General features: G+C 41.2%; 1 protein-coding gene across 3 annotated transcripts in view; it reads left to right on the top strand.

The window, feature by feature from the left end:
* Positions 1 to 2,940: 2,940 nt before the first annotated feature.
* The window catches only part of DIRAS2 (DIRAS family, GTP-binding RAS-like 2), a 40,471-nt gene continuing 35,134 nt past the window's right edge, over positions 2,941 to 8,277 (top strand). The window contains exon 1 of one of the 3 annotated variants that reach the window (XM_011991194.1): positions 2,941 to 3,081. The gene's annotated coding sequence lies outside the window, so the exon portion shown is untranslated. Of the gene's footprint in view, positions 3,460 to 8,277 lie in introns of all 3 variants that reach the window. The other 2 variants (XM_011991192.1, XM_011991193.1) reach the window with 2 other exon arrangements.

Here is an 8,277-nt window from a genome sequence, read left to right as displayed (position 1 = left end):
AGTGTCTGGCACTCTGTGGACCAAGGTCATAAATGGAGCTACGAGCCATCACACAGACCATGCTGGCCTGGTAGGGGAGCAGAGCTGATGTGTACCTTGAGGGATGTGCAGTTTGTATAATGTACAAGGTGACCAGCAGAGGGTGAGAGTGGCCTGGGGCTCAGCAGGTGCATCCTTCACCCAGCTGGGTACCCAGAGTGCCTGCATCTGTCCAGAAAGTTCTTTGCACAAAGGGTCTTCTGCCCCTCAAGCCACGCACTGTCTGGGCAGAGGGAAGGGTTGTGTCCACACAGAGAGGGGCCGTCTTCTCATTTGCACAAGGGCCAAGTGTGAGCTTGCAGAATCCTAAGCTGTGAGATCAAAGCAGGAACTCGACTGAAGAGGCTCTTTTTACAGCCACCCAAAGACCCTGGGGAAAGTGCACCTGTGAGACTGTGGAGAAGGATGGGGCTTCCCCAAAAGGAGTGACACTGGATAGAGTTACTGTTGAAAATGGAGGACTGTTATGTTTCTTCCACCTGAGCATTGAACAGCCCACCACCATTTGCTACTGGTCTCTGCATGACCTGAGTGGCATAGCTCATCTGGATTCCTGCTCTAAGCAGCGTCAGCATTACCAGGGACCCCACTCCGGACCTACAGAATCAGAAAACCAGGACGTGGCCCAGCTGGAAGTGTTTTAACAAGCCCCCTCCTCCAAGGTGATTCTGATATATTGCGGTATTTGAGATACACTGGCTTGGAGCTTCTCCACTTCTACCAAACTTGGGAATCTCCTGGATATTTTATTAAAGTCAGATTCTGAGACTGAAGTTCTGGAGTGTGGATTAAAAGTCTGTATTCTTAATAAGTTGCCAGGTAATGTGGATGCTGCAGATCCGTGAATTCACGTTGAGTAACAAAGGTTTATACTAGATTAATGGTTCTTGACTTTGACTTCTGTTTTACTCTTGGCTGTTATTAAAAAAAAAACATAGACTGGGTAGCCTATAAACAACCAAAATTTATAGCTTACAGTTCTGGAGACTGGAAAGCCCAAGATCAAGGCAGATTTGGTGTCTGATGAGGGTCTGCTTCCTGGTTCATAGACGATGCCTTAGCTCTCTGGGCCCTCTTTTATAAGGGCACTAATCCCATTCATGAGAGCTCTGCGTAGAGGTCCCACCTCCTCACATTGGTAACTAGAATGTCATCATATGAATTTTTTGAGGACACGAACAGCAACTTCACATAAACACCTTGAAATATATGGATGTTTGGGTCTCGTCCACAGAGGTCCTGTGCCAGTTGTGGCACGAGTTGGGCTGGAAATTGTACCTTGTTTTAAAATGTATTTATAGCTCCCCTGCTGATTCTAATGTGCAGGCAGATGTCAGGATCCCCTAGCCTAGAAGCAAATGGGACAGGCTCTTAGAAGGATATAAGTTAAGGGGAAGTAAAAGGAGGAATTTGGAAGCAATCTGCTCCTTCTGGCTGATGAAAGGTTAGGGATCGTAGGGAGTGCCAAAGAGGCTGCAGACATGGTTTTAAGTGAGTTGCTCCTTGTTTAAATGAGGCCTCTGGGCCTCTGCTTCACATTCTCAGAACAAATAATGATGGCATGTGGCAAAAGGCAGGATTCTTCTGCATTGTGGGATATTCAGCCTAGAACTGGCTCTCTTTATTAGCTCCTGATTTGCTCTCCCTGATTCCATGCTAGCACTGGATTTTTGCCTTCAGCATTTTGACTTCTTTAATCTTTTTACCCTCCTTCGTTGAGTTCTTAAATTCCATTTTGTCATTTAACCTGATAACCTACATTTTGGTTGTCATGGAAAACAACATCCTGACTTGTAAAGCTGGATGGTTGTCTCAGGACCCAGAAACTGCATCAGACGGTGCCCAGAATCCACTGTCATCGTATTTGGAGCCTCCTCTGGGATGGGTTTCTGAGTGGGATACATTCGTTTGTAATGAAGAGGAGACCGTGGAGGACAGGGTGATCACTCTGCTTTCAGACATCATTAGTGTAGGGGCAGGTTTATTGACAGTAGCCTTAAATGACTTTAGTAAAAACAGTATATTTTTATTTTTATATTCCAATGGCCGTAGGATCAAGGCCATAATTAGGACGAACTGGGGAATAAAATAAGTTTTCTCGACTACAAGTTGTAAAATGTATAGTTTTTAAGTATGATTTTTAAAACACATATTTCCTGTGAATAGCAGGGCAGAATTTTACTTTGGAAATGAACTTCAAAGGTTAACATGTTTTAATTATTTAGAAAGTGAAGACGGGATTAAAACCGATAAATAGGATTCTACAACACCAATCAAATGTAAAGAACTACAGAATATTAATTTTGCTCAAGTCTTTTAGCATATTTGGTGTTACAAAAGAATGAGTAATATAATCAAGAGAAGAAATCTTCCTTCAGTCTGTAGTTTAAATTTAACATGGATCAATGTTACACTAAAGCACTTTTAAAAATGCCTGCACAGAATTGTTAGCCATTAATCTTTTTTCTTGCTGATTCACCTGTTTTTAATCAATGCGTCTTTGACAAAATTGTTTATCAATGTCAGGAAATACGCGTGGTTATTTCCTTGAAATGCTAATGTGAAACCACTCAGTGAAAAGGCAATTCTAATCCAAGCTTGCCAATAGCGGTGTTGTCATAGGATTCTATTAAATTAGCATATATTAATCTACGCTGTGTGGTTGGCTATGGTATGGGTCAGGGCATTTCGTCTGCCTTTAAATGAGTTGGTTTTTAAAAGTTAAAATCTGGAAATGGAAAAAAAAGTCTATATGGTTAGTAGTAATTATAGTTGGAAATGCGAACAAAAGAATCTGGTTCCCTTTCAACGGAATTATTTTAATTCATTAAATTATCAGAAAATTCCAGTCCTCGCCATCTATTCCAGGAGCATGCAGTAGGTGGCACCTAAAAGCTCTTTGGAGGCGAGGAGGCGCCATTTAAGCAGGAACAGCAGCCTCTGCAGCAGTTGGCACATCTGAGAAGGCAGAGATTGAAGAGAGTAGGAGGAGCGTGCAGCGGCGGTGACAGTGCCAGGCCGGCGCGGCTCAGGCCAGCGCAGGTGCAGGGGCTGCGGGCGGGTGGAGCGCGAGAGCGCAGAGCGCAGGGCTCAGGGCGCAGGGCGCACGGCCGGCGGGCGGTGCAGGGCGCACGGCGGGCGAGCAGCTGACAGCATCGTCACGGCGGCGGGAGGGAGTGCGCTGCGCCTGCCTCCGGGAGGAGCCGCATCCACACACCCTGCGCTGCCCTGTCCTGCGCGAGCGGAGCTCTGAAGAAGCTCTGAGCGGAGTTGTGTTCTTCCCCAGGTAACCGATTTCCCCCTTCTGCCGTGGCTTCGCTGTGTCCGCATTGGGCACGGGTGGCTTTGGCATGATTGTTTGCAGCCCCTGGAAAGGGATTACCGCTCTCTGGGAGGGCTAGTCAGCGTGTACTGGAGTTGGTAAAGGGGGAAGAAACCTGCATTTCTGTATCCTTGTTAGGGAGGGTGAGCATCATGCGACCCTTGTCTAAAACATGTTCTTTTTTAAAAATCTGTATCTTACATATTATTAGGGATTCCTTCCAAAACAGGATTTACCGTTTTAGAAAAGTCTACGGTGCAGGTGTTTCTGTTAATGTGGAAGTTTAATGGATTTAGGAAAAGAGTAAGAAGATGTGATCTAAAGTGAGAAAAATGCCAAGCACGCTAGAGACGGCCGTTTGGTTCGGCATGCTTTCATCCTCGACTGCTTCACTTCATGCGCTTGGCTGAGACCTGTCTAAATCTTTTGTCTGTCTTCTTAAAGAACGTGTTTCATGATATCTACGTGGGTTTCTTTCCGCTTCCTTGTTGTAAGAGCAGAAGATGGGCAAGGGGCTGCATCCAGTCCTCAGTTGTAAGACTGGTTTCCCATCAGATGACAATGACTGCTGACAGCTCCCAGGCTCGCCTGCAAAGCAGTGCTGGCTTCCGGCGGTGTGGGAACCTGCCTCTTTCGTCCTCTCTTGAAAAATGCTGTTTTTCCTCTTCAAAACTCCAATTCACATTCTATGTGGGTTTGGGAGACTTTTAAACTAGAAGCTCTGTGAATCATCTGTTACATCTATTGAATGTTGGAATACAACATTGTGGTGGAATTCAGTTTCTTCCTACTGTGCAGAGACACAGCTTGCCTTCCCTGGGAACTTATTTTACATATTTGCCCTTGTTATCTTTTAAATAGATCCCTTAGGATGTGAGAAGCTAGTCTAGCATGTCAGAACTTTCCTGCTTCAAACTAAAAATTTTCAAAAATATTATTTTTAAGGAAGATTTTCTAGGTAACGCTAAAAGTCTGGAGCATTTTACATTCCAAATCAGTCACAATGCGCTCCATTTCCAGTGGCATTTGGATTTGAGGAGGTGGAGTGGGAGGGAGAGAAAAGGGGAGGATAAAATTAGAATAAATTTAACAAATTTGTAGGGGAAATCATACTTTTTTTTCTTCTTGGTTATTGCCTGAAATTGCAAATTGTCCACAACTTTATCTATCTCTGGAAATGCAGGAGGCTTTGTGGGCCGGGGACAGGAAGACACATAGTTCATTTTATAGAAATAAAAGATACCATGGCAAGGAAACATTTTCATCCCATTTAACAGATGGCATTTAATTTGGTAATAGTCCCAGGCAAGCACAGGGAAAGGAAGGGGAAAGGAGGGGGAATTGCTGTCTATTCCAAGGCACAGAACTGCTGCTCACACTTCAGTGATCCCTGCAGATGGGAAGTATATGTTCATGGTTATTGTAGAAACCTCCAGAATCTTTCTTTGTTACAGCTTCAATAGAGTTGTTCCTAAGAGGCGACTCAGAAAACATACAGATTGAATGCCAAGTTGTGGAAGTCACTTTTCAGCTTGTGTCTAACAACCCAGCGTTCTCAGCAAAGCAGTTTCCTCACGAGAAGAGTGGAGGAGACTTTTTTTTTTAAAGAGATTATTTATTGTATGTTGTTCGTATCCTATACACCACACATGACTTTTACTGTATTGGAAATGTATTATTTCAGTGGTAAATACTGCATATCTTACTGAAAAATTAAAACCTTTTAAGAAACAACTAGGGTGCTTTTGTCAAAAAGAGAGTGTATCTGTGATAATAAAATGTATCGTTCATTCTTCTTCTAATTTGGAGACCAGAGTTGATATGTTCAAAATTAACCTATTGATTTAAGCAAAATCATCATTTCGCTATGACAAATGCCTTACATTTTTCTACCAGAGAATTTCTTTGTGAGAGGACCATTCTGTTGTCTGGGGTGGAGTGGTTGCCTGCCAGCTGTTTTAAGTAAGAAAAGTGCTTGGTGTTGATCTGTAACTTTCAATTCCGATAACAACCATCCCCAATTCTCACTCATAGGGTGGATTGGCTCTATTTTTCATCATTCTATCTACCTGGTATGAGTATTAACAGTGGACAGATGTCTCTTTAAGAGCAGAACTGATTTGTAGGACACTAATTGATTTTGGTTTTGATTTTTCCAGGAAAACAGCTGCTCAACCGAAAGGGAATACGATGGTTGTTATGTTGTCAAAATTGCTGATGGCTTTTTAAGAGTTAAATTTACTACTTCATGCATACATATTTAAACATGAACTTAAAATTATTTAGCTGGTGTCAAATAAATCTTTAGTTTTCATTATATTGCATGGCTCACAAGTCTCTCCTCACTGATGGGGAGGGACTCTTTGAAGTACTAAAAACAAATGCCCCCTCATGCTCTCCTTCTTTGCTCTCAACCACTGGCAAATTTAGGAAAGAGATTCCTTATAGCTGTCTCCTAAATGCAGTGAAGTGTTTTCTTAGAAATCAGTACTGTACAATAGAATTGAAATGTGTGAGTCACGTGCACAGTTTAAAATGTCCTAATGGTCATAATGGAAAAGTAGAGAGAAACAGCTGAAATTAATTTTAATAATATATTTAAGCCAGCATATAAAAATGATCATTTGAGTATAATCCATACAAAATACTAGTAAGATATTTTACCTTTTTAAATACCTGCTGAGTACTTACAAGACATCTCAATTTGGATTAGCCGTGCTTCCAGTGCTCAGTAGCCCATGCAGCTGATGGCTACTGTATTGTCCAGCACAGCTATAGATCATTACTCAATTGATGGTAATTTAAAAGCTAAGATGTTCGGCACCATCACCAACTAAGCACTATCAAAAATAAACATACAAGTGATCTCAGATTGCTGTGAGATATGTGTCCTTCTCCTTCCTGCCATTAACTGTGATGCTGTCTTGAACCTATTAGTTCTTTATCAGAAAGACAAAAGGATTAGATCAAATAATTCCTGTGATTCTATGAAAAATAACCAGTGAGTAGATATGGAGGATCCAACCTGCAAACAGCCTAGAGGTTTATTGTGGCAGAAACAAAGGAAACAGGTATGCCTTAATGGGTGTCACCATTTTGCACCACTACGAACTTCTATCCTAAGAAGTACTGCCCCCCTGGGGTTGCTTCAGCATTATTCTTGATTGCAGAGGTCAGCAACTTAGTCCGCAAGTCCCATTATGGATCATTCAATTTTCATATAATTTCTTTTACTGAACAAGCAGTAGCAAACCCATTATAAAACTAATGAACAACTAGTGGGCTATTCTTTACTATGCAATAAAATATATTTCGCAGATCTTTTAGTATTATTATTCTTTACTGGTATGTGTTTGTGTCTATCTGACACCATTATATGAAGTTTAGGGTGAAATCTAATGCTTTGTAATTGACCCATGAATACCGGATTCTTGAAACACAGAAATTAATGACCTTAATGAAAACATGTCAATTTCTTTATCTAGTCCCTGAATACCTCCATGATCAGTGAGTGCTCGTGGGGTGGGTACCATTTCCATCACATGGTTCTCTGTCTCAGAAATTATGACAGGAGATTTAAAGAGGGCAGTGTTTTGTATGAAAGGATTTGGGGCAATATTTTTCTAAAGCTAATTAACGTCTGCAAAGTGATTATTTTTCTGAGAAAATAAGAACGCAAGAACTTTCCATTAGGCCTTCGCATAATAAGCACACAGACGCCCTTCCCTCCTTTACCATCTTTAGATGCTCATCGGAGCTCAGACAAAGGAGCCTTTGGAGGAGGCAGCTTTCCTTCCTCTGTCAACCTTACTTTCTGATTGTTTTATTGGAGCACCTTTGTGCCTTTTGAGTTTGGGAGTTTCTCTCTAGAAGAGGCTGAACAAAAAGGAAAAGTGATCAGAATCCAGGTTTCTGCATTGAGGGCAAATCCAGGTGGAGTCCACTCAGCTCTCTATTTGCATTAAAAAAATCCAGCTTAATGCCATTTTTGTGCAAACTTAGACTCATCTCCCCAGCCTTATTACCCAGCTACCTACCACCCCAATTACACGCATACACACACACACACACACACACACACACGCACACACGATCAATGGAGCATTTCACTTGCCTATAAAACAGTCATCTGACACTTAAAAAAGGATTGACTAAGCCTTTTGCTTCCTTCTCTTTACCTTTGTGCTTCTCTTTTGGGACTTCTTTGGCTTTCACTGGGTTCTTACTTACAGAATGAATGGGAGCAGACCACAAAATGTAAAACTGACATTAGGTTTTTAGTAAGGTCTGTGTAAATGTTTGCAAGCCAAGAAAAGATAGAACTACTGGATAATAGAAATGGCTGAGTAACCCAGATTTTGAAAAGAACCTGAATTTCTCTGAATATCATGAAAATCATGTGCTTATCTATTTTTTAAAAAATTTTGCCAGATTTACATATAATGCTTTGTGCACCTCTTTTTTGTTCTTCCATTCTTTAAATGCTAGTTTAAATTCCTCCACATACACAAGAGTTTCAAGATGCAGAAACAAATCAAGTTGTTGTAATAAATATTTAAACATAAAAAACGAAAAGGTAAATATGGGAGAATTCTTAGTAGGGGAGGGACTTTTTAAGGATAAACTCAAACTGAAATACTAAAAAGGACAAGTTTGTTAAATTGGAATACACAGAAATTTTAAATTTCTGTCCAGAAGACAGTTAAAAATAAACAACATCAAAGGAAAGATATTTGCAACATATTTTAGATGAGGCCTAATTTTTTAAAATACAGTGCTTCTCAAATTTTGTAAACATCAGAATCACCTGATGGCCTTGCTAAGCCTGAGATTGCTGACTTCAAACCCACGTGTCTCTGATTCAGCTGATCTGACTCAAAGGGGACCAGGCGTTTCTAAGAAGGTCCTGGTGAAGG

The sequence above is a fragment of the Mandrillus leucophaeus genome, unplaced genomic scaffold, assembly GCF_000951045.1.
Source record: "Mandrillus leucophaeus isolate KB7577 unplaced genomic scaffold, Mleu.le_1.0 Scaffold391, whole genome shotgun sequence".
Classification (NCBI taxonomy): Eukaryota; Metazoa; Chordata; class Mammalia; order Primates; family Cercopithecidae; genus Mandrillus; species Mandrillus leucophaeus.
This window is presented reverse-complemented; position numbering and strand designations above follow the sequence as displayed.